This window comes from Puma concolor, chromosome B4 (assembly GCF_028749965.1).
Source record: "Puma concolor isolate L17-30 chromosome B4, mPumCon1.1.hap2, whole genome shotgun sequence".
Lineage (NCBI taxonomy): Eukaryota > Metazoa > Chordata > Mammalia > Carnivora > Felidae > Puma > Puma concolor.
In genome coordinates this window covers 30,907,366-30,932,963 of record NC_141673.1, presented here as the reverse complement: position 1 = coordinate 30,932,963, position 25,598 = coordinate 30,907,366, and the positions used below count along the sequence as shown (strand labels likewise).

General features: G+C 40.8%; 1 long non-coding RNA gene across 1 annotated transcript; it reads right to left on the bottom strand.

Annotated features, from left to right (window-relative positions):
• Nucleotides 1-611: 611 nt before the first annotated feature.
• On the bottom strand, nucleotides 612-25,332 carry LOC147579003 (uncharacterized). The gene is made up of 4 exons (XR_015253113.1): nucleotides 25,169-25,332; nucleotides 9,866-10,016; nucleotides 8,628-8,739; nucleotides 612-1,055 (listed from the first exon to the last, which is right to left on the bottom strand). It is a non-coding gene; the product is annotated as an uncharacterized LOC147579003 (long non-coding RNA).
• Between the last annotated feature and the right edge of the window lie 266 nt (nucleotides 25,333-25,598).

Here is a 25,598-nt window from a genome sequence, read left to right as displayed (position 1 = left end):
AAGACAAGTTCTAGAAAGTCTCCATCAGATTTAGCAACCAAAATGCCATTTGTTACCCTTACTGAGAGCAATCTGGGGGAGAGGGGAGGATGAGAGCTGAATTTCCAAGGACTTGAGATGAAAGACAAGAGAGAAGAGAAAAAAAAAAAAAAGCAGTCAAGGGAAGTACCTAGAGGGATTCTGGGCTCAGGAGAATTGTTTTTCTTAAAATGGTGGAGGCTTGAACAAATTTAAAGGTTGGTGGGAAAGACACAGTAGAGAGGAAGAGGTTTGAGATAAGAGAGAGCAAAAAAATAATCAATACCAGGAGATCTCTGAACTACAGGAAGGGAGGCTTCCTTTTTCAGGAAGCCTCTTCTGACCTCTCCCTACCCCTCTTCCTCTCCATCCTCCTCACTACAGCCTGGGTAAAGTGTGCATAGGTCTATTATCAAACTTATCCAGTGGAATTGCACCTCTGTTTCTGTCACTGTCATGCCACTAGGCCCTAGCTCCATTAGGAAAGGGACAACTTCTGATTTACCCTTTTATCCCCAGGACCTAGCACAGAATCTGGTACATAATAAATAATAGATCTCTGATGAGAGAATGAGTGAATGAATCAACGAATCAATCAATCAATCAATGAATTAACAAAGAAGTGGATTTATGGAATGATGGGCTCAACACGTATATATTGAATGCCTACTGTATGCCAGGCTCCACTCTGGGCTCTGGTAATTCAGCAGTGAACAAAACAAAGCCCATGAACAAGTGAATTGAGGAAAGACACAAGAATGTGGATGAAAAAAATAAAAGCAAACTTCAAGCAAATGAAACATGAACCAGCACTTCATAAATTCAGGAATGTTGACATTTTAGAAGGGACACCATGCATCTTCACAGCCAATTCGTTTCACATGTGAGGGCATAATTTACTTACCATTTATAAGGATTCATTACAGTCTTGCTTCCTCATTTCCTGTTTTTCATGATACTTGTAATCTCTGAATCACTTGCTTGAATTGGTCTTTCTCCATAAACTTTCAAAAGTGCATTTCCCTGCCTTTCCAGTTCTTTACCAAAAGAAAGACATAGATTCAAGCTTTCATGGGACAGTGGGATTAAAGTCTTAACTGTGGCTTATTCCAAGTACCTTCCCAGTCAAGAACCCAGTCTTCATTGTGTTCTCCTACAGGAATTAAATGGAAAAGATGGGAATGGAGGTACAAAATCAGCCATATAGGCATTCCTGTGTAGGACAACAACCAATAAAGGCAGGGCTTGAGGAGATATTGCTCAAACATTCCCAAATAAGAGTGCCTATGTTTGAATTATTAGTACACATCCAAGAATGCCCCAAGCCCCATAGACAGGAGGGACTGAGGCATCAACTCAGGACAACACTACCGTAATGCGAAGAAGGCATTCTAGATCACTCATACAAGTGACCCAAAAGTTATCCAAACAAAATATAAGATAACATGGCAGTCACTGTGGAGTATTTAAGAATCCACGTCCTTAAGTTTCCTAGATATCAGGTGCCTAACACTTGTTTTCTCTTTACTAATTTCCCTTTCTGTGGGTCATATTTGCAAAATTAAGAATTGAATCCTTTGTTGGCTCCTTTTACTCTGAAACCCAGTTTCTAATCTTGGTTTGGCCCTTTACTTTTGTCCAATTATCTCTTCCCCCAGTGATATTATCCAATTGAATAATCACTTCTGTATGGATTGCTCCCAGTTCTTTGGTCATGAGATCAAACATTCATTGTTATCTTCCAGCCAGATATTTGGATGTTTCTCCAATAACACAAAGCAAACATGCTCGAAACCAAACTCATCCTTTTCCTCTACAAAACCAGTTCTTCCACACAGCTTCCCAGCTTCTATTAATGGTGCCACTGTTCCACTACGTAAAATTCTTAATCATCATTGACTCCTTCTTCCCACTATGTAAAATTCTCAATCATCATTGACTCCTTCCTCCTTTTATCTCTTCCATCCATTCTTAAATTCCGTTGAGAGGTTCTCTAAGACCCACTTTCAATGTACCATTCCCATCCATCCTCCTAAACATTCAACTCCTTTTATTCTGCCTCCACTATAGTACAAGTTCTTGTTTCTTCTCAACTGGATTTTTGCAAACACTGTTACTAGGGGGAAAAATTTTCACAACCAGATAGATTTGTATTTAAATCTTGGTTTCATCTCTTTCTGATTTTGTGATCTTGCACAATTTTCCCCAACCCTCTAATCCTCAATTTGCTCCATTAAATGGTGGTTCATTTCAGGAGTATTTAAAATAATATAAGTTAAAGTGCCTAGCAAATAATTGCTCAAAGGATCAATGACTCGTCCCCTAAGAAAGTGCTCTGATCGTGTCCTTTCTATACTTATAAACCTCAAATGACCTATCATTTTCTACAAAAACAAGACCCAGTTATTTATTTGCCCTTTACAATATCACCCAAGCTACTTTCCCAGCTTTCATCTTCCAAACTGGCCTTCTCAATCTTCCCCAGATACACCCATGTTTTTACTATGTTCATCTTTCCATCTGATATGATTTTCCAATGAATCTCCACCAGCCAAAATTCTACCTGTCCTTTATTTTTATTTAAAAAAATTTTTTAATGTTTACTTATTTTTGAGAGACAGACAGAGTGCAAGTGGCGGGAGGGGCAGAGAGAGAGGGAGACACAGAATCTGAAGCAGGCTCCAGGCTCTGAGCTGTCAGTGCAGAGCCCTATGCAGGGCTCAAACCCATGAACTGTGAGATCATGACCTAAGCCAAAGTCGGACACCTAACTGACTGAGCCACCCAGGGACCCCTCTACCTGTCCTTTAAAACAGAACTCAAATGCCACCCTCCCCATGAGGCCTAATTTTGATATCAAAATATGTGCTCTGCTTTTGAATCCCCACTTCACTTCCTTAATATCTATATTATGGAATTTATCCTATTCTGCTTTATGTTATGTTCACAAGCAGCTTTGTTTTATTCTAGGTAGAGTACTGCAAGCTGTCTAACTTCTTATTCATTTATAAATGAATAAATGAATGATCTCCTGGATTCGTGAGCTCAAGCCCCACATCAGGATATCTGCTGTCAATGAAGAGCCCACTTCGGATCTTCCATACCCCTCTCTCTCTCTGGCCCTCCCCTGCTTGTGCTCTGTCTCTCTCAAAATAAATAAACTTAAAAAAACAAAAAGAGAAAGACTATGTCCCTCGAAGAGTAACATTTGTCGGTTAGAATACAAATTCAACAAGAACAATCATTTTTTCTATTTTAATCAATGATATAACCTGAGTACGTAGAACTGTGCTTAAAATATACTGACTACCCAAAAACTATCTATCAAATGACTATAATCCAAGATTATTCTTTGAGCCAAGAGAAATTCCCGTATAATCCAATATTTTAAAGCGATACCAATTAGAAACGCCTAAGCTCTGCAGAGTCTCCTCATCCCCTATCAGGGACATCATATCATGTATGATTGACAGGACATGGCACCAGGTGCCCATCCAGAGAGAGCACACAAAGAAGAAAGCCTGACCCACATGAGCTCAGGTGCCCTTGACCAAACAGGCTTCTTTATAGCTGCCTGATATGCTCCAGTTGCCCAATATGCACCTTTCTATCTGGCTTAGACACCAGGTCTGCAACTTGGCAGGAGCATAAATTAAAACCCGAGAAAACAATCACAGGAACGCCGGCCTCTGAAGTCAAGGCCAGGCAGCAGTTCGATTCGGGCCCTGATGTCGCCACCCTCTGCTTCAGTCAGAATCCTGAGAGGAATCACTTGCCAGCCCAGAGTCAGAAGAACACTGCTCAGTTGCTGGCCGGGACCCCTAGGTATGCCACAGACTCCATTTTGCTAACTCTGACAAAGGCTGACAAAGCCTTAAGCTGTGCCTATAGATCTACCCGGTTCTGCTCCCTGTGGAGTTAAGCTGAGAGGAAAGAGGGAGTGGGGGGAGCAAAACCTTCAAAATCAGGCAGCTCCAGTTCTGAGTGCTGAATAGCAGAGCAGCTGTGGAGATAGCATGAGCCTCCCTGCCTGCAGATTCCTTATCTCTAAAATAATACCTACCTTACAGCATTGTTGTCAGAAAGAACGGTAATATATGTAAAGCACCAGACTCCTAGAGATTGCTGTTGGTGCTATTACTATTATTAGATGAGAGAATTAAAGAAAGTAACCACAGAGGTGAAGCCAGCATTCCTAATGCAATCCTAAGAATTCAGCTTCACTAATTGTCTAGAATAAGTCTCATTTGTCCCTCTCATAATGACAGATTTCCAAGAAAGTAATCAAGTGTCAATACCAAGCATTCTAAAACCCACTGACAATGAAAACTTCCAAATGAATTTCAGGAACTTACTCCTGGCAGAAAGTTCATTAGCTTGCCCTCATTTTCCCTCACCCTTTGAACCTCAAGACTCTTAATGAACGGTCCCTTTGAGGTCCCTATGCCTAAGTCACGGCCACTTACAAGGATTGCCCCTCTTCTCAGTAGTTTGCCCACATCACCCCCTCCAACCACCAACACACACACACACACACACACACACACACACACACACCCTCAGTCATGCTGACTGTTCCCCAGCACTTACTCAAACACATCCTGCCCTCATTCCTGTGGCTACCGGGGCCCCAGAGAGGGGAAAGGCAGAAGGGACTTTTTTCCCCCACAGCAGCCACCATCTGACAAAATGCCAACCAACTTGGCAATCACAGCAACTGCACACTAATTCACCTGTCACCCACTGTTCTCACTCTTTAGGTAAGTAAAGTACCTGGTCTAACTGCATCTGAAATACATACTTTCTAAGGTTTACCTCTTGTATCTTGTATCTTATGCAGACCCTGAGTATGTAAATGACCTAGATTACTAAATGCTACATTCCCCTGCCTAGCCCCTACCTCCCGGAGTAACATTTTGGATGATGTAGTCACAGTTGAATTGTCTAATTTTCTTGAGTTTCTTGTCTGATTCTATGATACTAAGATTAACACGAATTCAGGAATATTCTTCCCAATGGCTCTGGAAGGTAACATCTTAGCTTTTCAACTCGTAGTTGAAGTCTAGTGGAGTTGGCCTCTGGAAACTAAAACTGAAATGGAGGAACTGATTGGCATTTGACTTACCCACCATGTCCTATAGCATCTGCCTTATTTTGCTCATTCCCAACTTTCACGGAAATTCCTCAAAATTGCCGAGTTTCAATCAGTCACTTTGTCTCCTCCTCGCTACAACTCCCCCCCCCCAACGCCACCAGGGCCCACATCATTTTTCATAGGTTTATTGCAAGCACCTCCTAACTCCTGAGTCTGTCTCCAGGCCAACCCCGCTTCAACCCATGCCTCTCTCATACAATCTTCTTAGCAGAGGGATTGCTCCGTACACCGGCTCTTCCTAAATTATTACATTACTTACAAGCTCTTAATGGCTCCTATTGCCACCCACAATTCAAACTCCTATGACCAATCAATGGAGCCCTCTGTGATCTCATCCTCTGCACCCTCATCTCTTGCCATAGGCTCCCGGTGTCCTGTGCTGACTATCAAACACACCCCTCTGTTTCCTGTCTTCTTACCTGCAGTTCTCTGCCCAGAAAAGGAACATACCTCCTCACCTACCATCCAGCCCGGAAAGCTCTGAGCCCTCTTCCAAGAATCTTCTCAGGGTGCCTGATGGCTCAGTCGATTGAGCTTCCGACTTCGGCTCAGGTCATGATCTCGAGGGGCATGAGTTCAAGCCCCACGTTGGGCTCTGTGCTGACAGCTCGGAGCCTGGAGCCTGCTTCAGATTCTGTGTCTCCCTCTCTCTCTGCCCCTAACCCACTCACGTTCTGTTTCTGTCTCTCTCAAAAATAAATAAGCATTAAAAAAAATTTTTTTTTTAAGAAGAATCTTCTCAAGCCTGACCTCATCAGCTAGAGATGCCATCTTCCTTCTTCTGCCTCTACTCTTCCTCATTCTCTTATTTGTGCTATTGTATCTGTCCCACTGAATGGGTTTTGTTTGTTTCTGCCTTCAACTACTGGCCTATGAACTCTTTAATAAGAACCATGTCTCATTTATTTTTTGCTCCTTAGTGCCACACAAAATGTCCAGCACATAGTAGGTGCTCTATAAACATTTATTATGTTGACCTTGTCTGATTCTTTTAGGGAACAAGAATCTGTCCAAAAGTGATATCAGCTTGAAAAGACCAATATTGAAAGATTATGCCTACATTAACTGGTTGGAGTATCATTTCATATTCCAGGAACATCTGAAATATCTTTTTTTTTTAATATTTTTTTTCTTAGAAAGTCATCTCATTTTGCCAGTTTGAACAAGCCTGGAAATTTTGGTGTTTGTTTTAAAACTGGAAAGTGCTTCAAGAGGCACTTTGTGCACTTGGACAAGGTTGAGAAGAGACCCGCAGAGATGATTAAAGGCTGGAAAACAGACTAAGAGAACTGGAAGGGAAAGCTAAAGGCAATTTAGTAATCGACGTCACGCATGTGAAAGGCTGTTATTACCAAGGAGGGTAACAAGCCTGTGATGTCCGTACCCTCAAAGGGGAAAGCAACAGGAAGTGAGGTGAGCTGCAGCACAGAAGATTTGGGTTAGATAGGGAGGAACTTTCTGGAAGAAAACATGCCAAACACTGAAGGATCCAACAGAAATGACACCTCAGGCTTTCCTTCCCCAGACATACAGAAACATAAGAAATATTTCCAACTGTCTGGAATGCTCCATGTGCAAAACTACCTACATGCAGGCAAGGATGAAATTACAGTTGACCCTAGACCAACTCAGCAGTTGGGGCACTGACCCCCCCCCCCCCCAGGCAGTCACAAATCCACACAAAACTTTTGACTCCCACAGAAACTTAACTACTAACAGCCTACTATTGGCTGGAAGCTTTACTGATAACATATACAGTTGGTTAGCACATACGTTGTAGGTTATATGTACTATATACTGTATTCTTACAATTAAATAAGCTAGAGAAGAGAAAATGTCATTAAGGAAATCATAAGGAAGTGAACACCCACTTACAGTACTCTAATGTATCTATCAAAATAAATCCATGTATAAGTGGGCCTGTGCACTTCAAACCTGTGTTGTTCAAGGGTCAACCGAATATAATTTTAAGGGACAGTATCCAGATGGCACATAGATTTTTGGCACTCAGAGCACACTTGGTCTGACAGAGTCTTTCCAACTCTAAAAGTTTGGAGAAAGTATCTCCGAGGAACTGAACTCAACTGTTACATTTCACTAAGCATTTACTCAGCCCTTTCTCCAGGCCTGCCCCTGTTTTAGGTACCATCGTAATGACTAAGGCATAGCTTATTCCAATAGAGGAGAGAGCTGATTGTCTCCTATCCCTGGCAGGCCTCAGCTCTCAGCATCGGTCTGTTTCACACCGCACACACACATACGCTACACAGCAACCACCAAAGCGCTTGCATTTCCTCTGACTGTACTTGCCTCAGCGGCTCTAACCTCTGAGTCTTTACATGTGCTATTTCGTCTTCCCACTTCCTCACTTAGGAAACCCCTTCCTGTCCTTAAAGACACAGTTCATGTGTTAATGTTTTGTCAAAGCTACTACTACTCCCTCTCTAGATTATGACACTGCTTCATGATTTCTGGCCGCAAGCATTAAAACCTGACTTGAAGAGGGGCGCCTGGGTGGTGCAGTTGATTAAGCGTCTGACTCTTGATCTCGGCTCAGGTCATGATCTTACAGTTTGTGAGCTCCAGCCCTTCGGTGGGCTTTGCTAACGGCACAGAGTCTACTTGAGATTCTGTCTCTCTTTCTCTCTGCCCTTTCTCTGCTCGTGCTGTCTCCCTCTCTCTCAAAATAAATAAATAAGCTTAAAAAATAAAAAGATAAAAAAAAAAGAAACTGACTTGAAGAAAGTCTAATAAAAAAAGAACTTCCTGGAGATACATCAGGGGCTCAACAGTAGTTGGAGTGGCAGGCTTGGAAATGCCCCAAATCCAAGGGAGTTAAAGGCAAGAAGCAGAGGGCACACTTGGCTCATAGCCAAAAATCAGAGACAGTATTCCCTCCACCTTAGTGTCAAAGTCTCAGAAGAAGGCTTGAATGGCCAGCCTTAGGTTCCATTATTGGCCTGACCAGCCTGTGGCTACATTGGAAATTATTCTCCCACTAATACACAATGGAAGAAAGCAAATTCCCCCAAAAGAAATTGGAATAGAGTGGAAGAGGAAATGCATGCTGGACCCCTCTCTCACTCATCATACTACAGCTCAGTCCTTAGTTTTCCTGCTTGTGTTCTTAGTAAGACTGTGTATTTTCATCCCTATATCATACACTGTTGGGTACAGAGTCAGTGACGAATAACCTCCTAGAGACTGGATTCCTGATCCATATTTGTTGGTGATATGTGAAGGTCAGAACACTATTCATCTCTTTGCCTGCCAACTCCAAGCTCAGTCATTTTTTTTTACTATATCATAACATTAGCAGGGATGATGTGGTCATCTTTAACCCAGTCATCAGTTTCTTAACCTGAAGAGCATATTGTTTGTTTCCTTAACAAATTGATATCACTATCATAAGTCTTGGTTATGGCTGACAAAAGATAAGTCTCAAAATACTCACAGAATTGAAGACCTTGATGGGCAAACAGAGTTTCAAGCATCCTTTTATCTTTAAGTCAAACTACGCATCCATCAGACTTCTCAGACGATGCTATCCACAGACTGATTTTTCCCTATAGGAAAAGAATAATAAAAATAATACCAAAAGGTTGCAAATAAGTCTTAAACATAGTAAGTGATTATAATAAAATAGTACGTGAGTCTTTTTCCATGATCACCATCAGTCAGAAAAGAGTGACTCGTTTGGTAGATCCATTTCAGTACCACCAGGGTTCATTAAAAATGTCTATGCCCATTTAAGCCTGTGACTTTGCTTAGTTTGTTTAATCCAATTTAAATTTCATTCTGAATCATACTTGGCCCTGTACTGACGATTGCTTTCAATGAGATGAGTAAATACACACCTTATTCAACAGAAAAAAAGTCTTTGGGAATTCACTGGCAGCATTTCAAAAGTTCTGGATTTAGATCTTATAGATGACTAAGAGGTAAGTTGATATTTCCTTGGAGAAATTAACTTTGGACTCCAAACTTACACATTTATATGGCAACAGGCTCAGGAATGAGGTTCTGGGTTTTTCTTCAATAAATATGTTCGCATGAGGCTTTTATATTATCCACATTTTCTATATCACTAAAAAAGACAAGTCACATAACAAGAATTCTGCATATTCAATAGGCTGGACTACCTTCAGCATTTGGGGGAAATAATGTTCGCTAATATTAAGCAGCAAGACTGTGCTGACAGCTCAGAGCCTGGAGCCTGTTTCAGATTCTGTGTCTCCCTCTCTCTCTGCCCCTCCCCTGTTCATGCTCTGTCTCTCTGTGTCTCAAAAATAAATAAACGTTAAAAAAAATTTTTTTTTAAATATTAAGGAGCAAGATATTAGCAAGACTGTCACACGGGTTCCAGTTTTGAAGGTTTTGTTCAATCAAACATATTTTAAATTTGAATTTAAGATCAAAGGAGTAGATGGTAGTAATTTGTGCATGTTTATACCATGACTGCCCCCTTTCCATCCCATAGAATTCCACTTAAAAATCATTAAAAAGGCAGAAATGTTAGGACTCATTTATCAAAATCTGGATTTACTGGTTAGCTGCCCTCTGGATATGAAAGACTTGAAAGAAACTATCACCTAGTCTGAAAGTATTTGGACACTGCTTTTGTTGATGGGAATCTATGACAGTGGACCAGTCTGGTAACACTGAATTGTTTTTACTGCAGCTGTGGATTACCTGTGGTTTCAATGGACTACTGTGTACGCTTTGTTTACTTTATCCCTTCTTCCTGTTGGAGAAACAGCTGGAGAACAGACATCCTGCTGTTCAGAGCCTCAGGCCTTGGAATATTAACAGGAAGCCACAATAAGCATCTTCATTACTTCACCTGTGGCATAAATGGCAGAGAGAATGGAGCCCATCAGGAGGAATTGATTTAAAACAGAATGAAGCAGTTTGTGAACCATATGTCCCAACATCCAAGTAACTGCCACTGGCCTCATAAATTGGCTTCCTTCATGGAGAGTTCAACCAGGGGGAAGGGAAAAAGTCAGCTTCCTATAGAAAGAAATAAAGGCAGCCCTCAGTAGCCTGTGGCAATAAGTGGAATAAAATATTTGGTGCATTAGACCAAGAAGTTGTGTCACATAATTTCTGACAGTTGCTTTTAGCTTTTAACAAAAGATGTGGGGGTGGATGGTAGGGTTATGTGGATGACAGGGGAGGAAACTAACAGCCTTACAAGATACTTTCATGTGTTTTCCATCATGTATAATTACTCATCCTAAGGCAAGATGGATATTGCAAAAGCATCATTCCAAATATCTTTCCAGGTTATTGGGAGGGCGGGGTGTAGAGATTGGGGGTGGGGAGATGCAGAATGGAGGAGAAGTGAGTATAAATCATCAGTGTCATTGTTCTCCAAATGAAGAAACCAGGGCAGGGAGGTTGTATGATCTGTTTAAGTCCACATCAAGAGGGTCAGAAATATTCCCAGAGGTAAAATTGTCTGGTACAGATCTATCTTCCCCTCTTGTATATCGAGGCTATAAAAAATTGTTCTAGAAAAAAGTAGTTTTCCTCAAACATAAAAAATTGAGCTCCTGGGGGTGCCTGGGTGGCTCAGCTGGTTGAGCAGGCCAACTTTGGCTTAGGTCATGATCTCGTGGTTCGTGAGTTCAAGTCCTACATGGGGCTTTGTGCTGACAGTGTGAAGCCTGCTTCAGATTCTCTGTCTCCCTCTCTCTCTGCCCCTCCCCCACCCATTCTCTCTCTCTCTCTCTCTCTCTCTCTCTCCCTCTCCCTCACTCTCTCTCTCAAAGATAAACATTTAAAAAGTAATAATAAAAAATGAGCTATTGAACAGAAGGACAAAAAGGGGATAATAATCTTGACATTTATTAGTGAGCACACACTGGAGCTCTCATCCTACTGTACCTAGGAAACACTTATATACCGGCGGGCTAATCACTTTCTTAGAGCCTTCTTATGCATTCCTCCTACCAGCTTTGCTAAACTTCACTTAAAAAAGAGAATGCAACAGCACAAGCACAGAAAGTTGCCCTCAGAACCAGGATTCTAAAAATCCATCATACCAGAACACCCGGCTGGCTCAGTTGGTTAAACACCTGATTCTTGATTTCAGCTCAGGTCATGATCTCATGGTTCATGAGATCGAGCCCCGCATCGTGCTCCATGTGCTGACAGTGCAAAACCTGCTTGGGAATCTTTCTCCTTCTCTCTCTCAGCCCCTCCCCTGCTCTCTCTGTCTTGCTCTCTCTCAAAATAAATTAATAAATATTTTTTTTTAAAAAAAAACACCTTTATAAAAGTCCACCATATCATGTAATCACTCTGAGCCCATGAATCAGACAGACTGGCTGCAGCCCAGCTATCCCACTTTTGGTTCCATAAACTTGGATAAGTTGCTGGAGGTTCCTGAATATGAGGAAATCCTCCATTTTCCAAAGAAGATTGAAAACTTTTCCTACCTACTAGGGTTATGTAACTTTCAGGAATGTAGATGAACTAACCAAATGTGCACTTACAGTGTTTCATTTATTAATTTAGTCACATACATACATCAAATCACGGACATATCAATTTAGAAAAAATTTTCTTCACTCTCACGTCTCAGGAAACTGTTTTTGTTCAAGTTCTTAATATGCAGCATTGACATCAGTGCCCCTTGACGTCGTCTTCACGGTATATAACCTTCACCTCCAGGTGGGTTGTTTGATGCTGTCATCGGGACACTGTTGCCCAAACCACAATTACCCATTCACATCACATTAGAACAACTGCTTTGTTCATTCATCCTGTAGGTGAATATTTGCACTGTTGTGTTCATTTAATGCAATATAATCACTGATACCTTGCTTTTAAAAGACCTCTTTTAAAGGCTCTTTGTGATGACATCCAACCCTTGCAATTGTGAAGTCATGACTCCACTCCACCCGTCACCAGAATAATGAATAAATCTTTGTCGTTTATTTTTGCCTCCTTTTTTGGGCATTATGAAGGTGACTTCTATCAGCTTTCGACACAAACTTTCTGAGGTCATCTCAGGCTTCTGTAGCTTTAAAAAAGTTGAAGTCACAGAATTCAAGAGACTTTACAAAAATTGAACTGCAGCTGATCCCTTCCTTTCTGAGGGATAGGATTGGAAAAGGATCTCATCTTATATTTTAGCACATAAAGTACTTAATTTCACTGAGCACCTGTTTCCTCCATTGTAGAACAGAGCTGATAATAGTACATTGCCCACAGAACGGTGATTGAGGATGAAATAAAGCAATGTACCACAATGACATACAGTGCAGGGCTGTGCACCGACAAAGTAACCAGCATTATCAATGGCTACAGCCCCAGTCTGGGGTTCTACAAATAAAAATGTAAAACTTAGCGTGCTATGTCCACAAAAAAAAAAAAAAAAAAAAAAAAAAAAAAAACCCACAAAGATCCAAAATGAAGCAGATGAGGACAGGTTAAAGGAACCCGGATTATTATTCCAAAGAGTGAGGAAAACAGTAATGCAACAAATTCCTAAAATAGACACGATTGTTACCCAGAGATTAATAAGTATTTCTGCTGTTCTTTCTTACTCAGTGAGATGGCCATGGTATGCATCCAAATGACAGCATAAAAGACTCATGTCATACAGAAGGAAAAATCTGTATTTAGTGAACGTTGTGAAAAAAAAAATGGATCGTTTTCTATTAGAGACTATGAGGGATTTCAAAGACCAGGGATCATTTTGGTATCATTCTATCTAGAGGCAGTGTTCTTGAAGAATGATATTTCAAGGTCCTAATTAACCCTGTGTTTCTGCACATGGAGAGAAGCTACTACATGAAAGTAAAGCATAGGAATATAACACTAGTAATAGAGCATGTAAGCCAGGGTAGTCAGGGGTGGAGACTAAAGAGGTGTCATTTTCCTGCTGACTGCCTTGGGTATCAAGCAAATTTATTTTTTAGTGTCTCTCATCAGGAGATCTCTTTCTTTCCATAGATGGCTATTACTATTGGAAAAAGCATAAGCCTTGGAACTCTGTAGCCCTGAGTTCAAGCCTCCACTCTTCTTCTTACTATGTAACTTTGAACAAGCTTCTGAAACCCTTTGATAGTATATTTCATTATCTGCAGACAGTCATGAAAACATCGACATGAATGGGGCCGTAGGGGGAATGCAAGGAGATGTCTGTGAGGTGGCTAATCTCCGCATCTGGCATACCGTGTGCCATGTTGATTTTCAGTCTCCTCCAGACTGTGCTTCTGAATGTACTCCAGTTGCCAGAAGCTAAAATCATCACACCACTGTCAGCTGAGACCCTTACTGTTGGGGGAGATGCGCCCCTCCATACCTAACAAAGCCACAATATGGCCTGGTTTCATTTTAGGTAACAAATTCCTCAAAGATGGAACTTGACAGAGGTAAACAAACTTCAGCTCCGTCAGTGGCTTCTTATAAATTTTCCCACTCAGCTGCTGTGCTGAGAATGGTTCTGCTGTCTCCACATACTCTTGACGGAAGCCCCATTCTTGGTCACAGGAATTCCTTGTGGTTGCTACAAACATCTCCACTGCCTTCTCTTCATCCAGGTATGAATAGATTGGAATAGTGTTAAACACTCTAGCAAGGTACATTAATTAGGGCAGGGATCAGCTGACATAACAAAAACACTCCAAAAACAGTGACCTGAATAAGACAAAAAAGAGAGAGAGAAAGGGACAGAGAGAGAGAAACCAAGAAACGACTCTTCTGTTGAAGTTTTATTTATTTATCTGACAAAGAGAGAGGGAGAGAGAGAGAAAGTGGGGAAAGGCAGAGAAAGAGAGGAGAGAGAATCCCAAGCAGGCTCTGCACTGCTAGCACAGAGCCTGATGCAAGGCACGGTGCAGGACTCAATGCGGGGCTCGATACAGGGGCTTGATACGGGGCTCGAGCTCACAAACCAGGAGATCATGACCGGAGCCAAAGTCAGTCACCTAGTGGACTGAGCTACCCAGGTGCCCCAGGAAACACACTCTTAACTATGGAGGATAAACTGATGGTTAGTTACCAGCGGGGAGATGGATGGGGAGATGGGGGAAATGGGGATTGAGGATTGAAGAGTACACTTATCATGGTGAAATAAATAAATAAATAAATAAATAAATAAATAAATAATAATAAATAGATAAATGATAGATAGGTAATAGATAAGACAGAAAATATTTCTTTCTCATATAGTAGTTCAGAGGCAAGTCATGCAGGGTTTAACGGAAAGCTTTCCCATCCTCAAGACACAGCTTCCATCTCTGGGCCCCAGGCAACTTCCATGCAGTGAGAAGGGCAGACCAGGGAGCATACCACATACCTTTCTAGTTGCTAAACCCATAAGTCACACATACTTCGGATCACAACCCATTGACCAAAATGTAGTCACGTGGCCACACCAGCTACAGGGGAGCCTGGGAAATGCAGCCTCATGTTGGGGAAATCACGCACCCAGTAAAATCTCAGGAGGGGAGGGATAATGAATATGGGAACAAGACGATTAGCAGTGTGTGCTTCATAAAATTAAGGAGAGAAAGTTGTATGGATAATTTAACTCTTTATTCGAAGACCATCTAAATTTTGGAAGTACAGACAATCTACCTTTTCACCGGAAACTCAGTGTACCAGGGATGAATAAAGTGCAATGAGTAAAGACCCTAGCAACATAAATGGAGGCAGTTAGTATAAACCTTTTTGTTTATACAACAGAAACTTGAGTCATCGAGTCTTGTTGAGGCCAAGCTACATCTGGGAAAATCTGAATATGCTGACCCAGAAAAGAGTTGGAGAAAAGAGCTGTGTTGGAACAATGACAGCACTTAGCCTCAATCTTTTAAAAATTCAAAAGTTATGGGGAGGGCCCCCTGAACAAGCCTGGGCTAGCCTAGGAACTCCAAAAGAAGAAAGAGCCCCACTCTGACGCAGAGTTTATGGTTTATGAAACACCAGGTCAGATGAAGTGACAACACCCCCCATTTGACTGTGAGAAAGTATCTCTTGGGCCAAAGAATAGTAATTCCTATTTGCAGTCAAGAATGGGTTTACCAGATGCCATTTTGCAAAATCTTATGGAAAACTTTTCGAAACCACTTGAGAGGCTGTAGTGTGCTACTTGATCTCATTGTCTGAACTTCACATTTATTCCACTCCTGCAGAAAATCCAGAATATTTTATCATTAAGTGCTTGTCCATTAACTTTTTTAAAAAGACTGTCTTAATCCCATGAAGGTTTTCGTTAACAATTGCTTCTCTTCTTTGACTACTCACCTCCATCCGTTGCAAAGGGGGAGTTTTCCCCATTTTTCTCCAACAAGAACAAGAGACGACACAGGACTTTTTCGATCTTTCGAGAACAAAGAGAAAACCTCCAAAACACAAGCAAACCAAAGATCAGCCCCAATCACTTGTTTAAAATCAATACAACTAAGAGGAAGTATATCCCTTAAACTGCTCAATAGAGGAACTGGGAAAGTTGCCATAAAATTAAAATAAACAACCACTATCAGTTTTTTAAATTCTTAGGTAAAAAAATAAAAATCATTTTCTGATGGAAAAAATCTTGGACTAAGAAGCAAGAAAATTCAGTTTGGGTCCCAGATCAGCCAGCCAGTAGCTAACTGTCAACTTGGGCAAATCCCATAATGTCTTTGGACTTCAAATTTCTCATTTGTAAAATCAGGAAGTTGAAAGATATTTCAAAGGTCTTTTCTAATTTTAATAGTCCGTGAGTTTATGAAACTGCTAGTTACTGAATTTTAAAAAAATTCCAACATCGCAAATGTCACAGAATCATATTTTTTTTTTCTCCTACTTCACACACAAATTTAGTGATGATAAATTCCCCCCAGCAATTGGGGGGAAATCCAGATTCTGAAGCCATCTTGAAAAGCTAAAATTCAAAAGAAAAAAGAGTTAAAGGAACTGAACTGTCTTTTAAAAAGCTCTCTAGCTTTTAGAGATGCATGTGTCACCTTATTGATTCTTTGTGCCAAGAGGGTATTTGGATCCCTTTTCCAACTTGGATTATTTGGATCCCTCCAAGTTTGGATTATTTATGATTCATATCCTGCTGCCAGTAAAATGTTTATAACAGGTGAGCTCCCCATTAACGTTAGTTTCAAAGGATTAAAGCTAATTATGGCATTGGTCTTGATTACACTTATGCTAACTTAAACTTGCCCTAGAATGACATTACAGTGAACTCCTGACTCCAGTCTCATCTCCTCCAGTGCCAGTCCATCCATGTTCTACATGGCCCCCAGGGCCCTTCCGAAACTACAGGTGACAGACAGTACTTGGCAAGTCCACAAGCTCCACTGCATGGAAGGCAAGGTATGCCGTGATCACTGCACTCCTCCATGGTTTTGCAAGTGCTGCCTCCAATACCTAAAGTGTTGGTCCCAGGGTCTCTTTGTGGCTAGAAGGAAACATTAGTGCTAATTCTCAGTAGACCTCCCCTCTAGGCAGATGCAGTTCCAGAGGCCAGATTCAGAAAGCGGAAGGGAATTTTGTGCAAAGAGAAAGGCATCATCTTCTCTGCAGGGGGAGCAGAGCTGCCGTAGAGTATGTGCAGGATTTCAGAAAAAAATACTACACATTTGGACCAGGTGGCCAGGACCCTTCCCCCCTTTCCTACCTTCCCTATTCTCTTGCTGCCTGCCTTGTAAATCCCGACCATTATTAAGAATTGACTAAAATCTCACCTTCTCTGGGAAGGCGTCACTGTCTTCGCTAGAGAAGTTTTCTACTTGTGAGCCCACGGGAGTTCATGCCAACCCCTAATGCACCCCATTCTGTTGTCTCTGAATCTCCATTGTACCCCCTTCATTTCTGCCTATTAGGACTATTGGTTTGTTTGCTGTTTCTCTGCAACAAATCATAATCTCCTTATGGGTAAAAAAGTGGTAGTCATCTCTACCTGGATTGCCTAGGATGAGGTCTGTTCACTTCAAGCACTTAGTAAATGCCTGTTTAGAGGAAAGTTTGCCTTGTCAGTGTTCAAGCACTTGCAGCGTTTAAAATCCATATAACCCAACACTTCAACAGTAGCATCAAGTGTTGGCTTATGTCCTAAATATATCAATTATACACCCCCATTTTCCTTCTCAAAGAAAGTGGATTAATAATCTATGTCATTTTTTTTTTTTGAGTTGGGAAGGAATGTTTGGAATGAAAATACCACAGAATATGCCCTAATATGACCCTGAATACAGTTTGATTTTTTAGAAGTTCAGAACTAATTCAGAATCCTAGTGTTCCTTAGTGTCTTCACTGTGAACATGCAATTGTGGGAGCACCAGTTAGGACTAGTAAAAACTACACCCAAAAGATGGTTAAGTGGAAAGTTGAAGCCCTCTGGGTTGTAGATATTTGTAGTATAGTACTGCTATAACAGCAGTGAACTGCCTACATCTTGACTTGAAAGAGAAAGGGAAAGAAAACTTCTATTTTGTTAAGTCACTCTTACGTTGAATATCTGTTCGTCATAGCCACACACATTTAATGTTTAGCATCAGCGTAGAATTGTGATACCAAGTGTTAAGCATGTAGACACTGGAGACCAGCAACCCAACGCAACCTACCCAGCCAACCAATCTGTAGCCCTAGGCCTGATGTCTAAAACTTCAAACTATTGCTTCTTATCCCCTCTAATAAATAATCATGAAAGAGATTAGTTCCAGCTAGTACTAACCATTTGCAGAAATGGGAGTGAATACAGTTTGTCTATGGTTTGCAATCTAAGTTACTGGAAAAGCCTATTAAATTTGGAGCCTTTTAAGAACAAAAAAGATAACTGTGTCTATATCCAAACTGAACGCTTTTAAATGCAAATTGTAGAATTGTAGACTTGGAAGAGAAATCCAGTTTTCAGCCTTTACCCTATGAGACTTCTGTCAGACCATGGGAACCAGCCTAGCAACAAAGATCACATTCAAGGTGTTGCCTTCCCATCCAAGCCCGTGTTCTAGGTAACCATGAAGGATAGTGTTATAGACTGAATTGTATTCCCTAGAATTTACATGTCGAAGTCCTCTCGGAATGTGACTAAATTTGGAAATAGGGTATTTAAAGAAGTAATTAAATTAAAGTCACTAGTGTGAGCCCTAATCCAATGTGACTGGTGTCCTCATAAGAAGAAAAGGTTAGGATACAAACAGGCACAGAGGGAAGATCGTGTGAAGACAGAGGGGGATGGCCATTGACAAGCCAAGGAGAGAAGCCTCAGAAGGAATCAACCGTGCTGACACCTTGATCTTGGACTTCTAGCCTCCAGAATTAAGAGAAGACAAATTTCTGTTGTTTAGGCCACCCTCTCTGTGGTACTTTGCTATGGAAACCCTAGGAAACAGATATAGGTACGCAGAGTAGTAAGCAAAACACAACAGTCAATAAATAAAAGACAAAGTCTTCAGATTTAAAAACCACGTGTAAATGAGTCCTTGGGCTTTGCTTACTCAAAGGAGTACTAACTGGAGACAATAGACCAGATACTTACTAGTTTTGCAAAGGAATTGTATTGCCAAAGAAACCACAGGCCTAGCCTGACAAACCTTGTGATCATTCAAGCCCTAAAGCAACCCCTGGAACCCAGATCCCCCACCAGCAGGAAGGAGGCTGAGAATGAGGGCAAACTGTCCAAGGGCTGCTTCAGATGTGGTCAGGGAGGATAACAGAAGAAGAGAGGTCCTCCCAGAGAGTCAGAACCAAGAGCTGACAGATGCTAAACACAAGATTTAATCCCCCTCACCCCTTCCCCATTCTGGTCCAGCAGGATTTGATAACTAGCACAGCCTCATGACTGAGATGGATTTGCATTCCCTCCTTTTCCAAAAAGGAGTTTTTGCTACAGTTGTTACGTTACTACCCCACTGAAGACTATTGGGTGAGATGGAACAAGGAAGTTATGGACCTAAAAGGAACACTAGTCTGACCTTATAGAAGGGCCAATTATCACCCTAAACCTTGAGTTTACTGCAATAACTGGACTGGGTTTTGAAAGAATCCCTTGAGAAAGAGAGTAAATGTAGTCTAAGCGTGCGGAGGAGATACACATAGCTATTTAGGTGTCCCCCTGGACAAACCATGGTAGAAATTGTTGAATATCTCTCAATTCGTTCTCTACTCCTTCCTCATCATTAGAAGTCCACAGTTTTAGCTAGGTACATGCAACTAGGTATAGATAGGTGATTAAGCTGTGACCAATGAGATGTAGGCAGAGATGACGTATGTAACTTCTGAGATGTGTCTTTAAAGGTAAGGAACATGCCTTTCCTCATTTCTCTATCTCGTTGCATGGAATGAGAAAGTAAGACCTGTGTTCCGTACATGAGGATGATGGTCATGTATCCAGTTCATCAACCCGGGTGAGATGGACAGCTGGAAGCAGCCTGTATTCCAGATGACTCAGAAGCCATCATTTTAGCCTCTATGTCTATGCTTTTATATCAGAGAAAAACAAACGCATGTCGCATGTCGGCCACGATATATGGAGGTTCCTGTTATTCACAACAGAACCGATAGCCCAACTAATAGACTGATCTTAAGTGTCTCCTTTTATGGGTACACCTGAAAAAAAGAAAAAGCAATGAAAGAATAAGAATCAAGGCAGAAAACTATCATGACTCTTCATTCCAGTTCCCCTGGCCTTTGAGGGAATGTGTCACTCATATTCTGCATACGTGTACAGCAAATGAGTCTGAGAAAAGCAAAGGAGATAGAGTAGGAAGTTGAATAAAAAAATGGAAAAGTTGTACAGAGGCTGGATGAATGGTTTAGAAGCTGGCCAGTGTGACTCACCTCCCTGAATGCTGTCCTTACGGTGAGTCAAAAGGGAAGATGCTGAGAAAGATGGAAAGGAAATTCAGACCTGCATCCTGAAATGGACTATGCTAATTTTCCCGATTATCCAGGTCCGTCTTTAGCCACAGATGATCTCAAAGTGAAATGATGACTTCCGTAAATTTTTAATTTGCTTCTGAGATAAAGGAAAGAGAAATGGTATCTTGTGTGAAAAGTTCTCATTGGTGCACACATGCTCGCCCAGGAGGGCCATGGTTCCTGCCCACACAATTCCCATTTCTATTAATGAGAACTGTGTTGATAAAACTCCAGCCAACATATTCCATGATTTAGTGAGGCTGCTAGCCTATGCAGTGTGTAGAAGCAGTCTTGGGGATATCACAGCAATTGTTACAGCAAATAACAAGTGCCCTCATCCGTAATAGATTTCCATAATCATAGAGCCCCTTAGCCAAAGCATTTTGAGGGACGTATTGTTTAGCCTGGCAATTTGGTAATAGTAACTGCGTAAATCAGTGAGTGTTTGGCTGTAACGTTCTTGAGTTATAGGTAGAGGGAACAGAAGAAATTACCTGAATTCAATCAGAAGTCACCGCAATGACCCAAATAAACAAATGTCTTATTCTTGCCCACTACATACATTCACCACATTATTTTTGCCCCTAGCAGCAGGTCTGGTTGAGGCCCAATTTAAATCCCTTATACATTATAATTTCCTGATAAGTGGGGTAAAGAGCACACAGTCTCGGTCACCTGCTAAACATGTGACATGGGGTGTAAATTCATTTATTTGAACCTTAATATTAAAGGACTTTCTTGAATTTAAACCATCCAATACCAAGTTATGACTTCAATCCAAAACAGACATGCCCTGGAGAGTTAAGAGACCTTTTCAAAGACAAAGAGGGCTTCTAACCTGCTCACAATTAGCCATTACGTGCTACTAGGGGCTGTTTAATTGGGACTGCCACTCTCAATTAATCAGCGACAAGTGAACAGAAGAGTGAGTAACCAAAATTTGGTACACATGCTACCAATTACTTCCATTAGGGATTATAATCAGATTGTATGTTTTCCTTTGATTTTTCTTTCTTCCTAGCTCCGAGAAGTTATGTAAATTAAAGTAGTGCGGGGAAAGGAGATTAAACATAACTGTTTCCTTCCAAGTGTAAAAGAACCACTGCCCTGAAGCTCCTATACGTCTTCAGCTGTGATATTCCCGTGTGACTTCCGGCATTTGCTCTGCAGTGGAATTTATCAGAATTCCATCTAAGTTCCTCAGAAATAACCAGGTGAGGCTCTTTGTGATTCAAACAGGAGGCTCATTCCTTTTTTTTCTTCACTGAGCAATAAGAGAGATCATTTAGCCAAGGGACAAACTTTCCCTTTTGCCCAATAAAAAGCAAGCATATTCAGTTTCTCTGCTATGATTCACTAGGTTTCTGATTGGCAGTGTTTTATTGGGGAGATGGAAGGGGAGAGAAAGGGAGGTCTCAATGATGATGCATCGAACTGAAAAGATCTTTGGCTTAAAGCTGCATTTGGAGCTGATTAAAATAGCTATCCCCCCAGAACTGCACTTTAAATTTTAACTCCCAGGATCAGACAGCTTTAAAATTTATATTTAAATGTGTGTATTTAAATATACATATTTAAATGTACATACATATTTAAATACAAATTATTTTTAAACTTTTGGGTTGTACAAAGCCCTTGATGTAAATTGATCATGAATGAAAGATAAACTTTAAAGAGAATGTGTACAGGATGTGACCTGATTACCACGAAATATTAACCTTGCTTCATATTTTTATTTGTAGTAAAAAGAAACTACAAGAATCCAGATTTATTTGGAAATTGTAATTTTTTTCCTCTTTAAATATCATCCAGCTCTTTCTAGATTCTATTAAAACAATTGTCTTCCTATGGTTGTGTTTCTGGTGATTCTCCCTAAGAGAATTTGTATGACTTTAAACTGTTCCGGGGCGCCTGGGTGGCGCAGTCGGTTAAGCGTCCGACTTCAGCCAGGTCACGATCTCGCGGTCCGTGAGTTCGAGCCCCGCGTCAGGCTCTGGGCTGATGGCTCAGAGCCTGGAGCCTGTTTCCGATTCTGTGTCTCCCTCTCTCTCTGCCCCTCCCCCGTTCATGCTCTGTCTCTCTCTGTCCCAAAAATAAATAAAACGTTGAAAAAAAAAATTTAAACTGTTGCTTGGATCATGGAGATACCTCAGTGTGCAGCTGATACAAAAGTTACATAACTTTCCATGACTGGCCTTTCTGACATTTATTAAGAGTGCTGAGAATTTGAGTCTTCTAATTATGAGCAGGGTCAAATCAAGAGTTCATGCCCTTTTCAAGGACAGAGACAATTATGTAAATCAGCAGTCTGCAAAGTTCTTTAAGGGCCAGATAACAAATATTTTGTTTTCCAGACCACACGGTTATTGCTACAACTACTAAACTCTGATTTCATGCTGAAAGCGGCCATCGAGGATGTGTAAACAAATGAGTGTGGCTGCATTTTAATAAAACTTTATTTACAAAAACAGAGTGCAGGCTAGATTTGGCCCTTGGAGTCTATAGTTTGCTGATCCCGGTTTTAGCCCTACGAAATAATAAAAATGTTGATTGACATGTCCTACCCCCAAATTGTTAGTAAATCTTATACAGGTCCCAGAAATGTGATTTTTTTTTTTTAAAGCTCCCACAGTTGATCCTGATTCAAAGTCAGATTGTTGATTTCTTGGTCCAGATAACAGCCCCAGTTTCTCCAATAACCCTCTAATATTAGAATTATCACCAGTATATTAATCAGGGTAATTAATGCTAGCTGCTACAACAGCAAACCCCAGATCTCAGTGGCTTCATCCAGTAAGAATTTATTTCTCTCTCTTAACACTATGCTCTATCTTAGCGCTATGCCATCTGGAACACTTAGAAAAAAGAAATGGAGGAAGCACGCCAGCTCTTAGATGTCAGCACAAAAGAGACACACAAAGCCTCTTCTGCTCACAATTCATTGGCTAGAACTTCACCTGGCTCCAAACTACCTCCAGCCTACTGCAAGGGAGGCGGGGAGAGAAAAAGGAGCAAGTTAATATTTGGTGAGCTCTAACAGCCTCTGATACACCTGCCATGTTTTTTATCTGACTCGTCATCTGTAATTCTGTGATTCCACCTGCGTCCTCCAAATCACACAGAAAGACCAGATGCTCAAATAATGCTTGCCCATCCATTAAACTCCTAGCAACTCTGGAATAGACAACTTAACGTCCAAAATATTGCTTACATCTAGCTTTGGGCAAAGGTTTAATTCTTGCAAGTCTGGAGTAGAGCTGATTTTTATAAATCAACTTAGGTTTTTGGGTTGTTTCTGTTTTTGTCTTTGTTTTTATTAACCAGAAATTCATTGTGTGAAACTAGGACTGTTGGGATTTCTGGCTTCTGAATTGGATATACACAGCCAGGTGTCATGGCAAAATAAAACAGCAGTTTGGCGTTTCACGAATCGTCCTCATATTTGTAGTTACAAAGGTCAGATGTTGGCTCGTTTAAGTAATACCATGTGTGGCCATGACACTCCATGTTAGAAGGGTAGGAAGTAAGGCCGACATTGCCTGCTCTAATCCAGTAACCAGGGCTGGTTTTCAAACGTAGGGGAAAATACTTGAATGGGAGGTATCTGCTTAAATATTTACTGACACAGATATCATTTCAAAAGTTATAGCCCTCTTAAAGGAAAAAGAAAAAAAAAAAAAATACCTCCCCCCCCCAAGAAGAAAAAGATAAAGAAATGCTATAGATCTCTAAGATGTTATGAGAGAAAAGTAAAATTTCAGGTAAATGCTAGAAAAACTGCATAAATATTTAAGAGGGCTGTGGCCTTCCCCACATAGAAACTGAGATAGCATATGAAACTATTCCTTGAAGAAGACTGAGGGGGCAAAGGAGGAAGAACTCATGAAGTCACACTTTCTTACCAATGATAACTTATGGCTTAAATTGTCTACACCCATGATCTGCTCATTCAGACCAAAAAGATATGCTAATCAGCAAAAGGTAGTGTCCTTCAGTGCACAGCCCTTACTCATGATAAACTGTGATCTGAAGTATTGCACAAGCATGTTTTTCTCTAACAGACCTGGGAGTGATAACAATAAAGTTGCTATTTAAACCCTGCCTTTTAACCTTTCATCTCAGGGCCGGTATCTGAATCCCTTGTCTATTAACCTGATAACGCCCTCACCACAGCTTGTCTTTCAGTTTTTCTGAATAACCAACCACCTAGGAGGAAGCACAAAGCACTTGCTCAGCCGCCATGGTGGTCTTTGGCTGTTCCGCCATCCCCAAAGGATCTCGGTGGATGGATGTACAGCTGCAGATATGACAGGGCTGTGTGTACTAATTTCAACTGTTGGACTCATTATCTAAATTCTGAAAAATGCTGCACAATTGTGCAAACACATAAAGCCTGGCAAATAAACTGCCTTCTTAAACATAATGGATTCTCTCAGATCCGTTCGCCAGGAAACTATATGGTACAAATAACGATTACAGCACCATGGCTCATAGCCAGTGGCTTCCTCAGAATCTTCAGTCCAGTACCTTTTAAAGAAAACAAACAAGGTTGCTAGAGTATTACGCTGGGAAGAATACCCTTGTTTGTACAGGAAGAGTGGAGTTTTTTGTGAGATATTTTTTTCCCTTTGTTTCTTTCTTAGAATATTTACATGCCTGTAAACTCTTTATCTCACAATTACAGAAAGCTTACATGTTTCATTTCCAGTAGAAAACAAGTCAATAACCCTTCAATAGATAAGGGATTGAAACTAAGCAATTATCTAATAAAAGTGTTTAAATTAAATTGCTAATTAAGACTAATTTCATATGTAGAAATCAGGAGTTTATCATTCATCTATCATAACGCCTAGAACAAGTACATCATAATTACATAGTTTAGAGATATAATTTGTTGACTCATGTATATTACAAACAAATGCCCTTTCCCCTGATTTTAGGATCAACAGGAAGGTGCTGTGATTTTGCCATTTACTTAAGGCCACTGGATTCATAAGTCACAGATATTTAGAACAGACATGATCTTAAAGGATTATCTAATCACAGGTTCGCTTTACAGATGAAGAACAAATCTTAGAAAAAAGACAAAATCCAGACTAGATTTCTCCAGTCTAACTGTACCTGTTTCTCTTTCTTCATCCCCCATTTTCCAGCTGCACATCAATAAAAGAGGGTGGTTTATCGACGTATGCTTTGGGAAACTGGTAACTAGAAAGATGTTTGAGTGATAAGAATTCATAAGGACTCCTAAAGAAGCAAGAATTGTTGGCTCCAAAGTGACCCACTGCCATTGACAACTTTTGGCTCATCTGTTGAAATGTAGTTATCTTAAAAATAACATTTTTCACTTGTCCCTAATCCATTCTTGTTAACAGTGACACATGACTCATTGAGAAATTACTTTTGGCAGCTTCCAATCTCCTGGTGAATTTTTATAACTGCCTTTTACCGGGTCAAGGAGCAGCCATGTGTAACCCTTTGGGGCCATTACTGGGTGTAAACTCTGTGGCAACTGCACTTGCTACATCATACATTTAATTGGTTCAAGTCT